At 41.5% G+C, this 13,528-nt stretch overlaps 2 protein-coding genes across 5 annotated transcripts in view; one reads left to right on the forward strand and one right to left on the reverse strand.

Moving 5' to 3' along the window:
- Window positions 1-10,829, reverse strand: part of zc3h7bb (zinc finger CCCH-type containing 7Bb) — a 100,863-nt gene extending 90,034 nt beyond the window's left edge. The window contains 1 exon segment of the mRNA XM_052043153.1: window positions 10,688-10,829. The gene's annotated coding sequence lies outside the window, so the exon portion shown is untranslated.
- The window catches only part of rangap1b (Ran GTPase activating protein 1b), a 74,292-nt gene that overhangs the window by 11,718 nt on the left and 49,046 nt on the right, over window positions 1-13,528 (forward strand). Inside the window, exon 1 of one of the 4 annotated variants that reach the window (XM_052043158.1) lies at window positions 12,762-12,881. The exons of 2 other annotated variants lie outside the window; for them this stretch is intronic. The gene's annotated coding sequence lies outside the window, so the exon portion shown is untranslated. Of the gene's footprint in view, window positions 1-12,761; window positions 12,889-13,528 lie in introns of those variants that run through there. One more of the 4 variants, XM_052043162.1, reaches the window with a different exon arrangement.

The following is a 13,528-nucleotide window of genomic DNA, read 5'->3' on the forward strand; positions in this document are numbered from 1 at the left end:
TTTCTTGCATAAGCCACCAGGTTTTCCATTCGTCTGTCCTTTAATGCTGCTGGATCAGGTGTTGGGAATATGGCTTGAACTCTGCATTAAGGGAAATAACGATTTCCCTTAATCATGTGCCTCAGGTGCACAATTGGCAAACATTTTTAAAGTGGACATTAAACAAATAGGAAGGCAGCATTACATTTTAATTTAAACAGCAGATTCCTTAAAAAAAAACAGAATTGTAAACTTAAGCACTGACTTAAAATTTAGTTTTGTCAGATAAATTTACCCAAGTGACACTGCATTGTACTCAGAACAGTCATTTTACATACAGAAAGCATTATTCACAATGTACTTAGAACAATAAAACCAAGCACAATGGAGGTAGCCATGCTCTGCAAATATCCTACAACAGAAATAAATCTTAAGGAAATGTAGTTACTGAAGTATTCTCCACTACCCCATAAGTGTTTGTTGCTCTCTACAATTAAGCCATACATAGAAACAATTTTGCCTCTTGCTGATCCCATTAGTTCCTTCTCTCTGCTCTCTCCCCATAGCCTTGTAAATCTTTTCCTTTCCAATATTTATTCAATAGTTTTCTTTTGAAAATAGTTAATGAATCTGCTGTCATCAACTTTTCAGACTTCCTCACTGTGGAAAAGTTATTTTCCTTCATGTTGCATCTGGTTCTTTTGCTAAGAATCTCAAATTTGTAACCTCTGGTTACTGCTTCATCTACCCGCAGGAACAGTTCCTCCTTACACGATTAGTACCATTTATGAATTTGAATATCTTTATCAAATCTCCTATAACCCTTCTCTAATCAAAGATAAAAAAACAGGCTTCACAATCTTCACAAAACTGCAGATCCTTAGACCAGCTATGATTTGAGTCATCTCTTTGCTGGTCTCTTTGAGGCCTTGAGATGCTTTCTATAGTGTGGCGTTCTCAACTGAGACCAAACTAGCATTGACCTTCCATACTTTTCTTTCTACACCTCTATTAATAAAAGTAAAAATCTTAAACAGGCTTTTCAATTTGACCTACCCACAGATTTACTTTGCCTGTTGTTCTTCTGAAAAGGTAACACTTTTCTACATTAATCTGTTATGTTCCTTTTATTACGTCTTCCAAAAGTTCAATAATTTATTCCTCATTGTACTACATTTCCAACTGCATATATTCCACCCACTGCTCAAGCAATCTAAAATAACACATTTCCAATAATAAAAAACTGGACCAGACTTTGAGGTACAGTGAGTCATTACTCCATGTAATTGACAGCAACTTTGGGATATCAATGCATATGAATGTGGAAACTTGGAAATGGTGTCAATGATTCACCAATGGGGAGAAGACTGTGCTGCAAAGCAAAAATTCATTGAATCAGAATCGGGTTTATTATCAATCAGAACACTCTACGCAAAAAATGTATTTCACTGTGTGTTTCGATGTACATGTGACTAATAAAGAGATCTTAATTAAATATGTCGTGAAATTTGTTGTTTTCTGGCAGCAGTACAATACAACACAAAGACATAGAAATGACTATAAGTTACAAAAATAGTGCAAAAGAATAACAAGGTGGTGTTCATGGGTTCGTGAACCATTCAGAATTCTGATGGCAGAGGGGAAGAAGCTGTTCCTGAAGTGTTGAGTGCAGGCCTTCAGGCTCTACCTCCTGGTAGTAACGTGAAGAGTGCATGTCCCAGATGGTGAGGGCCCTTAATGATGGCTACCACCTTCCTGAGGCACTGCCTCAAGAAGATGTCCTCGATTGGGGGGGGGGAGAGGAGGAGGTTGTGACACCAGTTAACCAGCTGATCTCTCACTCCTGTACACCGACTCATTGCCATCTGAGATTCTACCAACAACAGTGGTGTCATCGGCGAATTTATAGATAGCGTTTGGAAGTGATGAGTTGTAGTGGGTTCCCACCAGAGTGGGAATGTGTGCAAAAGATCCTGTCCCAGATCAAAGGCAGTGCTGAACATGCTTCCTCATTTGATTTGAATGGAGGAGAATAGCTGCAAGAAACACTAATTATTTTGTTCTGACTTTTGCTAAAAGTTGCCTCGTAGTTTCTGGTGTAATAAGTATTTTAAGCTTTACGTAGGTCTAAATTTTAAAAATAGATTTTAATGCCCCTGAAACATTCAAAACATTTTATCCTTGACTGCCGATGTTAAGTTTGGCCTGTCAGTCTTTTATTAGGGCTAGTTTAGGCCATACCACTCAATGCATCTTTTACATCCCTGAGCCCTTTGGCACACAAGACCTGAATGTGAATAATCCCTTCAGCTTTCCCATTCCTGCTGGGAGGATCCCTTCAGTTAAGTTTGTATTTTGAGGAAAAATGCAAGTTTGCTACTGACTGCAAAATCTTGCCCAATACCATTATGTAGCCTGGAAAAGTAAGATTTGAATGCTGCACTGGAATCAAAACAATAAGTCAACAGAAAGGGACAGGTACAAACTTGAAGGAGCAACCAAGGTTATAAGGATGTTGAGAAAAGTAGTTTGCATAAGATTTATGTGTCATCCACGTGTACAGTCATTTTATGTGAGTATGTAACAATTGCTTGCAATGACAAATGGAATTCAACTGCCTCATATGCTCATCTACAAGGCAATTAACCTTTGTCATGAATAAATTATCTCACTTACAACTTGTGCACAAGATGATTGCGAAGGTCCTGAGTGACATCTTCATGCCATGATTTCCAAACGCCACTGCTCAAGGGGGGTGTTGCTGTTGGCACCACATTTAGATTGCTAACACCTGTGCCATCAGTTGACATTTGGCTGAAAATATCAAAAGTTGACATGAGTAATACATATGTTGGAATAGCTAAGAGTGAAAAGCATACACTTTTTAAGTTGTCCCCCATTACAGATTTGAAATCATTCTCAATCAAGAGGGTATAGGTATGACCACACATTCTAATAACATTTCATTCCATGGATCAGCCACACAGGATGCCTCTGACGACAGAACTCATGAGGTTGGTCATGGGCATATTGGGCAATGCGACTCTTAGCTGCGAGGACAATACTGGCAAATAAAATAGATTTTGTATGTTCACACTAAAAGGTCTGCAGTGGAAATATATGAAACACTTCAATGAAGAGTAAAAGTGAATCTTAGACTTACTTTGATGAAGTCATGGATGGCAGCAACATAGCATCGTGCAATAAACTGGACTGCTGGGTGGAGGCCTGCACACCTACATTATTTCCATTTACACCCATTTGATTGGTACCTACAAAACACATGTACAAGTCACTTGAAGATTTCTAAAACATTTCATTTGGTGACAGTCTGGTTAGTATGCAGATATTTTCTTGTCACAGGCTAATAATGTATCAACACAGTACTCTGCAAAGACTTTGTGAAATGTGCCATTATGATCCCAATAGCTCTCATTTCCAGCAACAAATTTAACAATTTTTAAGATTATGCTTGTTGCTGCAACTTTATCCCAAGAGTTAGATGAGTTGTTTTAAAAAAAATCATATGTATGAAACTGTCAAATAATATCTAGAGCTGGAATGGATTAAAAAAAAGTAATTTTGCCCTCAACCAACCCCTCCATCCAGGTCTCCATAAAGTTTCATATGGATCTTGTTTCCATTCAGCAGTTTTTCAGTCTGGTTAATGGTGGGGAAAATTAAACAGCGGCTCTACTTAGGAGTTTGAGAAGATTTGTACATCACCAAAGACTCTCTCAAATTTCTTTGGATGTACAATGGAGAGCATTCTGACTGGGTGCATCACAGCCTGGTATGGAGGCTCCATTACACAGGATTGCAAGAAGCTGCAGAGTTGTAGACTCAGCCAGCTCTATCACAGCCACAACTCTCCCCACCATCAATGACATCTTCAAGAGACAGTACCTCAATAAGGCAGCATCCATCACTAAGGACCCTCACCAGCCAGGATGTGCCCTCTTCTTGGTACATGAGCCTCAAGACCCACACTCAATGATTCAGGAGCAGCTTTTTCCCAATGGTCCATGAACACTACCTCATTATTCCTTTTTTTTTGCACTATTTTTTTGTAATTTATAGCTTTTTTTATGTCTTTGCACTGTACTGCTGCCACAAAACAAATTTCACGTCATATAAGACAGTGATGATAAACCTGATTCTGACTTGTCATTTGCGATTTACCAGGGTAAAGAATTACAAAGATTCACATCCCTCAGGAAAGAAATTCCTCCTCTTATTATCCTCAATGGATGACCCGTTATCCTAATACTAACTCTAAACTTCCCTCTCAGAAGAAACATCCTGACAACAGCTAGCCTGTCAAGGACCATCAGACTGTTATGTTTAATTGAGATCAGCGATCATTCTTTTCATCTCCAGACAGCATAGATCTGTTCTGCTCAATCTTTCCTCACAAGGCAACTCCCTCATTCTCTCCCAACTTGCATCCAAATGCATCATCATTGTTAAAGAAAAGGATACTGTGACAATTGAAAATGGTAGAAAATGTGTTTTATTAGTGCTACACAATGATAATTGGGATAGATTGTAATTGATCTGCTCCCCCGTTTGCAGTGTTAAACTTTTATACGTATCTTGTAACATAAGTGCATTTCAATGCTAGATAAGAGAGTCTTTGAAACAATGTTATCAGTGGTGTTAACAAACAGCAGTATTTCCCTCAGCTTGTCAAAGTCGAGTTTATTGTCATATGTACAAGTACATGTATGCACAGGTGCAATGAAAAACTTACTTGCAGCAGCATCACATGAGCAGCATTCACAAGAAAACACAAATTATGCACAATTTTTACAAGAAAGAGAACACAATTAGAACAAAAAAAACAATCCATTTTAGTGCAAAGTGATCAAAGTGGCCCTAGTATTGCTAAACTGCAGTGATTAGGGTTTTGCCGGTTGGTGCTGTTCTTGAACCTGGTGTGTAGGACTTCAGGCTTTTGAACCTCCTCCCCGATGGTAGCTGCAAGATGGCACGGATCTTTGATGATGGATGTTGCCTTTTTGAAGCAGCACCTCCTGTAGATACTACCAGTGGTGGGGAGGGATGTGCCTGTGAAGTGTTGGGCAGAATCCACTACCCTTTACAGCTTCTCACATTCCTGCACATTCGAATTGCCGTACCAGACCATGATGCAACCAGTCAGGATACTTTCAACAGTACATCTGTAGAAGTTCGTTAGAGTGTTTGGTGACAAGCTGAACCTCTTTAACCTCCTAAGAAAGTAAAGACGCTGGCACACCTTCCTTATGATTGCATCTATGTGCTGGGCCCAGGACCAGTCATCCCATATGTTAATGCCCAGGAATTTAAAGCTGCTGCCTGTCTCCACTGCTGATCCCCCAATGTAGACTGGCACATGTTCGCCCTCCTTCCCCTTCCTGAAGTCAGCAATCAGCTCTTCAGTTTTGCTGATGCTGAGCGAGAGGTTGTTCTTGTCCTTGTGCTTTGATTACATTAACTTGTCCTCATGTTTTTGATCTTATTACAACTTCTAGTTTCTGTCAGAGTTTTATGTTATTTCAAATGGTTTAAATCACATTAAGAAGTTCAACTTTAATCACATTATGGTTTTAGCCATTTTTCTCTCTCATCATCTTTTGATATTTCACCTCATACCACTTCATTCCCCAAAGGATTCTTTAAATTTCATGTACCTGCTTCAGCTGTGTCGAGCTTTCGGGCATCATCTTCGAAACTCAGCTCTCCTCTGCTCACTTGAGTCTTGGCAAGAGAGTCCACCAGCTGAGAAATATCCTCAGAAGCCATCTCCTAACACCTGTTGAGAAACAGCAATTTTAGGCAGAATAAAACTTTTTAAAAAACATACAAAAAAAATCTATTTAATTAACTTAGTAGGCAGAGCATACAGATGACAATTCCTAGATGAATTGTTACTTATTAAGAAATTACTGTAACCAAGAATCAATTAGTTCAGTAATAATCAGTATTTATTTGCAGCAATATGAAGAAGGAAAAATCTATATATTTTTGACCAATAATGTTAGACCCCTAACATATGTCAGTGAAGAATCTGACATTTCAAGGCCATAAATTTCTCGTTGATAACTGTATATGGTGCTCAGGCATGAGAGAATGTATGGTCTGCTAGAGATTTCTCTCTGCTCCCCAATGTCAAGGGATGAAGCAATCCACAATGAGGAAGTGTACCAACCAAGAAAAGAGTAATACTGGACAATGAAGAGCAAAGTTTAATGCTTCTACAACACACGTACTTTGTTTTTCTCGATCACATTGCAAAACCAAGTATTTTGAGCTTGCGAAGCTGATCATAAACACACTTCAGTACTTATGACCAATGTGAAGGGATTTTGTTTGCAGAAAGGAATATAATACAGGTGACCCCCCCCCCCCCCCCACTTAAAAGAAGGTTGCATTCCTAAAAAACAGTCCATATTGCAATCTTCTGTAACGCGAAGCCACGTCATCTGAGCATGATTTAACAAATGCAAGTTGGAAGAAGTGTTTATTTAACCTCCCCCACACACACATAAATTTCATAAGAATGAATTTTTATTCTGTAATCCAGATTTTTTTCTGGTGATTTGTGAATTCTGTAAGAGTGAATTTCCATTGGTTGAACTGCCGTAATGCCAGGGGGTGGTGGTGGGGAATCACCTGTACAATTTCTTTCTCTCCTCAAAATGGAAGAATTACATAGCAATCAAGAATTAAAATAACAGCTTTGAGCAATATGTCACTAGTAGACCATGAGGCACATCTCAAATTATTTTCCTTCTTCATGAATTGAAATGGAATTTTATTGATTTCAGTTTCATTTACATAGAGGAAAAGATCTTTTCTTCTGTGTATTACTTATTGGTCACATCTCAGATGACAGTCCTCCATATATATACTAATAATATTTGGATCCATCATTCAACCAGCTCCACTACATTCCTACTGTCAAATTGGTTGCAGAGCTTTCACTCTACCTAGTCCTGCCACATAAAACTCTTGAAATTGATTTCATGACCTCCCTAACAATTATCAGACACTGAAGCAGACTGCTCGTAAACACAATCGATTTGCAAAAGTAAGATTAAAGTACAACCAAAATTGGGACTGGATTATAACTATATACTCTAATTGCCTCTAAAGCAGAAGTTTGTGGTTCCCAGGCCCACTCCAGTGATTTGAAGCAATATAGGTTGACACTTCAGTGCAGTACTGAACAAACACAGTACGGACAGACGTTTGTTACACTTCAGCCACTTTCTGCTTCCTCACTAAAGATCCCTTGATGCCAATTCAATAAACTTGCTGAGGCTTCTTACCCAGTGTCCTGGCCAAGGTTTCTCTCTCAACCCACATCAGAGCAACACAGTTTGGTTAGTATCACTCTGCTGTTTGTGGGAACTTACTATGTATAGATTGGCTGCATTACTTTAAAAAGTCCTTCATTAGCTGATAAGCACTTTGGGATGTTATAAGGCACTATAGAAATCCCTTGCCTGGGCACTGTGTTTCAGGAGGCAGTCACACCATTATATTAACTGCTTCAAATTTGGTCTGTGTTCAGGGACAAAATGGTGTGACTGCAAGTGAGGCAGTAGGGGGATCCAAGAAGTCGTGCTGCAGGAGCCTCAACCCTTGAGCTTGTCCAACAGGTCTGAGATTCCTGCTCCCTGTGCAGACGAAAGTTAGGGCTGTAGGAAGGATGAGTAACCCAACTGTAGCAACATGGTTCAGGGAGACATTCAAGAGGGGGCAGAGAAGAGAAATATAGCTGTAATTGGGAATAATGTAGTCAGGGGAATAAACACAATTCTCTGTCACAGGGATCAAAAGTCCCAAAGGCTGTGTTACCTGCCTGGTGCCCGGGTTTGGGACGTCTCATCTGACCTGCAGAGGAATTTGGAGTGGGAGGGGAAAGATCCAGTTGTCATGGTCTATGTTGGTACCAACAACATAGGTAGAACAAGGAAAGTGGTTCTGATGAGGGAATTTGAGCAGCTAGGGACTAAATTAAAAAGCAGAACCAAAAGGGTAATAATCTCTGGATTGCTACCTGAGCCAGGTGCAAATTGGTACAGGGTGTGGGAGAAGTGGGTTTGAATTTGTGGGACATTGGGGAAGGAGGGAGCTGTTCCGATGGAATGAGCTCCACCTGAACCACGCTGGGACCGGGGTCCTAGCGAATCGCGTAACTAGGACTGTGAATAGGGCTTTAAACTAAATAGTAGGGGTGTGGGTCCAAAAGATTGGAAGAGTATGGATAAAGTAAAAGGGAAGGAGAGCGTAGGAGAGGTCACTGAAATCTCCAGAATAATTAAAAAAAGACAAAAGTTTAGAAAGGGATAAGAATTTAATTTCAGGCAACATGGTGACAAATTTGAGGAGTGGTGAATACAGGACTGAAGGTGTTATATTTGAATGCACACAGTATACAAAACAAGGTAGATGAGCTTACAGTGCAGTTAGAAATTGGCAGGTACAATGTTGTGGGCATCACAGAGTCATGGCTGAAAGAAGATCACAGCTGGGAGCTAAACATCCAAGGATACACATCCCATCAAAAAGACAGGCAGGTGGGCAGAGGGTGTGGGGTGGCCCTGTTGGTAAAAAATGAAATCAAATCCTTAGCAAGAAGTAACATAAGATCAGAGGATGATAAAATAGGCTGAAGTCAGCAATGGTTTCCTTAAGGGGAGATCTTGCCTAATAAATGTGTTGGAATTCTCTAAGGAAGTAACAGGCAGGATGGACAAAGGAGAGTCAGTGGATGTTGTTTACTTGGATTTTCAGAAGGCCTTTGACAAGGCACCTCATATGAAGCTGCTAAACAAGATAGGAGCCCATGGTATTAAAGGAAAGGTACTAGCATGGATAAAAGATTGGCTGACTGGCAGAAGGCAAAGAGTAGGGAAAAGGGGGCCTTTTCTGGTTGGCTGCTGGTGACTAGTGGTGTTCCACAGGGGTCTGTGTTGGTTCCGCTACTTTTCACATTATATGTTAATGATCTGGATGACAGAATTGATGGCTTTGTGGCCAAGTTTATGGATGATACAAAGATAGGTGGAGGGGCAGGTAGTGTTGAGGAAGCAGGGAGTCTGCAAAAGGACAGACAGGATGGGAAAAATGGGCAAAGATGGAATACAGCCTCGGTGATGCACTTTGGTAGAAGGAATAAAGGTGCAGACTATTTTCTAAACGGGGAGAGAATTCAGAAAATTAGAGGTGCGAAGGTACTTGGGAGTCCTAGTGCAGGGTTCCCTAAAGGTTAACTTGCAGGTTGAGTTAGTAGTAAGAAAGGCAAATGCAATGTATTGGTTTATTATTGTCACTTGTACCGAGGTACAGTGAAAAGCTTGTCTTGCATACCAATCGTATAGGTCAATTCATTACACAGTGCAGTTACATTGGGTTAGTACAGAGTGCATTGAGGTAGTACAGGTAAAAACATTCATTTCAAGAGGACTAGAATATAAAAGCAAGAATGTATTGCTGAAGCTCTATAAGGCGTTGGTCAGAGCACATTTGGAGTGTTGCGAGTAGTTTTGGGCCCCATATCTAAGGAAGGATATGCTGGTGTTGGAGAGGGTCCAGAGGAGGTTTACGAGAATGATCCCAGGGGTGAAATGGTTAACGTTTGTTGGCTCTGGGCTTGTACTCACTGGCATTTAGAAGGATGAAGAGGGATCTCATTGAAACCTACCGAATATTGAAAGACTTGGATAGAGTGCACATGGAGAGAATGCTTCCAGTAGTGGAAGTGTCTAGGACCCAGAATAGGACATCCTTCTAGAACAGAGATGTGGAGAAATTTCTTTAGCCAGAGGGTGGTGAATCTGTGGAATTCATTGCCACAGATGGCTGTGGAGGCCAAGTCATTGAGTATGTTTAAAGTGAAAGTTGATTTCTTGATTTGGTCCTTGATTAGTAAGGATGTCAAAGGTCACGGGAAGAAGGCATGAGAATGGGGTTAAGAGGGAAAATAAATCAGCTATGATCCAATGGTGGTGCAGACTCGATGGGCCGAATGGTGTAATTCTGCTCCTGCGTCTTATGGTCTGAGATGCACAAATTTCTTACTTCATTCCAGTGATTAAACTGCAATAATAAAAGAAATTGATTGCCCCCGACCTCTCCAAATCATGGAAAATTTAAAATTAGAAGCTCAGGAAGACTGTCCAGATCACGATCCTAGTTAAACGTATGGAAGTTGTGTTTAAGTGTGTGAAATGTAAGAATAGGTGAAATTTTATGCCAAAAACAAGTACTTGAGACTTGGAAAGAAGATTTCAGTTATTTTCAACGTTTAAATGAGGAAGGCATGTCTAAATTACGAATGAGAGTATTAGATTTCTTCTTTATGTAAATATGTTTATATCAGTAGAATTAGATGTAGCACATGCACGTTATGAATTGATCAAATTAGCTCTTCTGCCTGCCTGGAAATTAAGTAATTAGCCGCAGGCAAGGCCCACAATGCAAACTGAAGCCGCGGTATTGCGTAGCTCTCTCCCCGACCTCACAACAGTTCCCCGGCTCCACTGTAAACGGGTCCAGAGGTCGGACCACATGAATGCAAGAAGCGTTAAAAGCGAGAGAAACCGAAACCTAAGCCTGTAATTGCTGAAAACAGAGATTCTGAGGAATAAACACTAATACGCCCGACCAACTTAAAACGATCTCTTTGCCCGTGTTGTATTTTTGCTGAATTTACCTCTTTCAATGGGATTTATTCCCTCCCTCTGGCCGCCTTGCTGGTTTCCGGATTAAAATCACATACATCTGTTCAGTCATTGAAGGTTTAAGGCTGAAGTTTCTGCTCCATCGCCTGTCAGCACTCTCCACCCAGTGCTCCGCCTTCCTGCTCACTGATTCAGAAGGAAGCAATACGTCCCAAGTTGAACTTAGCCCACCTCTCTCTCTAATGCTGAGATCCCCAACACTGACCGGAGCTCTTCCTTGTATCTTCAATACCTCTCCTTCAATTTAAGCCAAGGAACTCTTATTCCTGGCAGTCTGGCTGCGATTTATAACTTCATTGAAAAGAGCAAATTTAATATAGATTTATCTGGATGTTATCCCAGTGAGGGGGAGTAGGAGCAGAGGGGTGATGGCAGCAGTGTGGATGATACACTCACGTCCCCCTGCTATCCACTGGTCAGAGAAAACTAGGTGGACACAGGAATCTCTTCAAGCACTTCTTGGCAAACATGGAAGAAGTGCACACATTGAATGAGATCCTCAGTGCTCACTTCTTGGACCCATTGATGGCCTTCTCAGTCAGGTTATTTCTGTGCTTGGTGCCAGAATTTTGATCTCTTTCTCCTCTTAATATTTTCCTCAAGATTGGAATGCTGCCTTTTTATAGTGTTTTTTTTTACTTTTGTATTAATAATTAACAACCTGCTGAAATAAAAACAGGCTGTGCAGCATCTTTGGTGCGGGAAATGTAGTTCGTGTCTTGATTTTATCAGAATATTATTTGCTCTTTCTCTGAATCAAAAGCAAAGCTTGAGCTTGAATTCTAGACAGAAATTGTACCCAAAGTGTGGTGACTTGCTGGAGCTGTCATCTATAAAATTATGTGTTGATCAAACCCCTGTCTACCTGTGCAAGTGGTTGCAGAATATTCACAGCACCATGTGAACGATTAGTCACAGACTCATAGAGTCCTACAGCACGAGAAAAGGCTCTTTGCTCAATTAGTCCACGCCGACCAAAATTCCCATCCAAGCTAGTCCCATTTGGACGATATCCTTCTAAACCTTTCCTATCCATGTACCTGTCCAAGTACCTTTTAAACGTTAATGTACCTGCCTCAACCCCTTCCTCTGGCAGATCATTCCATATACTGACCACTCTCTGGGTGAAAAAGTTGCCCCTCAGGTTCCCATTTGAATCTCTCCCCATTCACCTTCAACCCATGCACTCTAATTCTTGATTCCCCAACTCTGGGTGAAAAAGACTGTGCACATTGACCCTATCTATGCCCCTCATGATTTTCTACACCTTTATAAGATCAGCCCCCATTCTCCAATGCTCCAATGAAAAAATCCCAACCTGCTCAACCTTTCTCCATAACTGAGGCCCTCAGGTCCTGGCAACGTCCTTGTAAAAGGTCTGGCAAATGCTTCTGGATTGATGCATCCAAATACATTAACTTGCTGGTTACTTTATTAATATTTGTGAGATCTTGTTTCTACAGTAAGACTATAAAATATTAACTACATTTTACAAAATACTTAAGGATGTCCTACAAAGTAAAGGGTGCTATGTAAATAAACTACTTACATTTGCAAATAAAAGTATCAGCCTTGGCTCAGGATCAGGTAACTGTGGATTCTAACACATCTACTCAAGAGTTGATGGAATTGATCTCACCTATCAGTGAAACATGGAGGGAGTGCAGCACTGTCAGACGTGCCATTTTTGAGATAAACCACTCGTGGCTGGCTTTGCCTGATCTGCCCACTTCGGTAAATATTGATGGGGAATATAGTAGAGGAATTACCAATGAAGCCAGTTTGCTGCTGTCTGGTGGGATATTAGCAATTTGTAACGCGGAGAGCATTTGACAGGGTCCCCGCGTTGTCTGCAATAATCCCCGACGCCTGCAGGTGGTGCGGTCGAGCACCTCTATCCACCAGATCCTCTCACCCGCTCTGCGATGGAAAGGGCGGGGAAACCCCTTCGCGCAATGTTCACTGGGAATTGTAAGCGCTCCGACCTCAACGGAGGGAGCTTCGCATTGGGAAGAACTACAACTCCCATGATGCTCGGCCCTCTGCACATGCGCAGGAAGAAAACGGCGGAACTTGCTAGATGCCGGTTTGAAAAGCGTTGACCGCCATTAAGTCAAAAAATAGGCGCGTGGAGCGGGCGCTGTTAAATTTCTTTAAATCCGAACGGTTTGTGGTAATTTTTAAAAACTTTATTTGCTCATTTAATTTACGTTTTTATTTGAGTGAAATTTTCGATGAATTAATATGAATGATGATTTGAGAGTAACATGTGGGTTTTAATCGATTTATTAATCGAAGCAACGTGTTGGGTCAGTGATAAACAACGAGCGGGCTGAGGAGGCGCGGTGTGAGGGCATTCGGGACGGAGGTCGGGAGGTGTTTGGCTGCTGAGGGAATTGGGGGGGGGGGTGTGGGGTCGGTGTCCGGTTGTCGCCTCAGTGAGTTCAACGTGCTCCCAAATATCAGGATGTTCCCTGTAATCCGACGGGGCTCTCGGTTTGGTGCCTCATCTGGAGGGTGGAGCCTTTAACATTCCCCTAGTACCGCACCTGGAGTGTTATATTTGTGCTCACGTAGTTGGGATGGGGTGGGACCGGGTGCCCACTGACTTGGAGGCAAGGCGTGCTGTCATTTGGGTCGGGCAGAGAACCTGAGGTTGTCCTCTGGGTCACTCAGAGGGGTGGGTGAGGAGCAGGGCAGCCTGCTGCCCTCTGTCACTGTGGCCTTCCCACCCCATGATGACACGACGGTGTTGCCAGAGGCCTAGAAGAAGTTAGTTTTACTTGGTTGCTGCGTGTGAAATGGGCGGGCGT

The sequence above is a fragment of the Pristis pectinata genome, chromosome 33, assembly GCF_009764475.1.
Source record: "Pristis pectinata isolate sPriPec2 chromosome 33, sPriPec2.1.pri, whole genome shotgun sequence".
In the NCBI taxonomy this organism is placed as follows: domain Eukaryota; kingdom Metazoa; phylum Chordata; class Chondrichthyes; order Rhinopristiformes; family Pristidae; genus Pristis; species Pristis pectinata.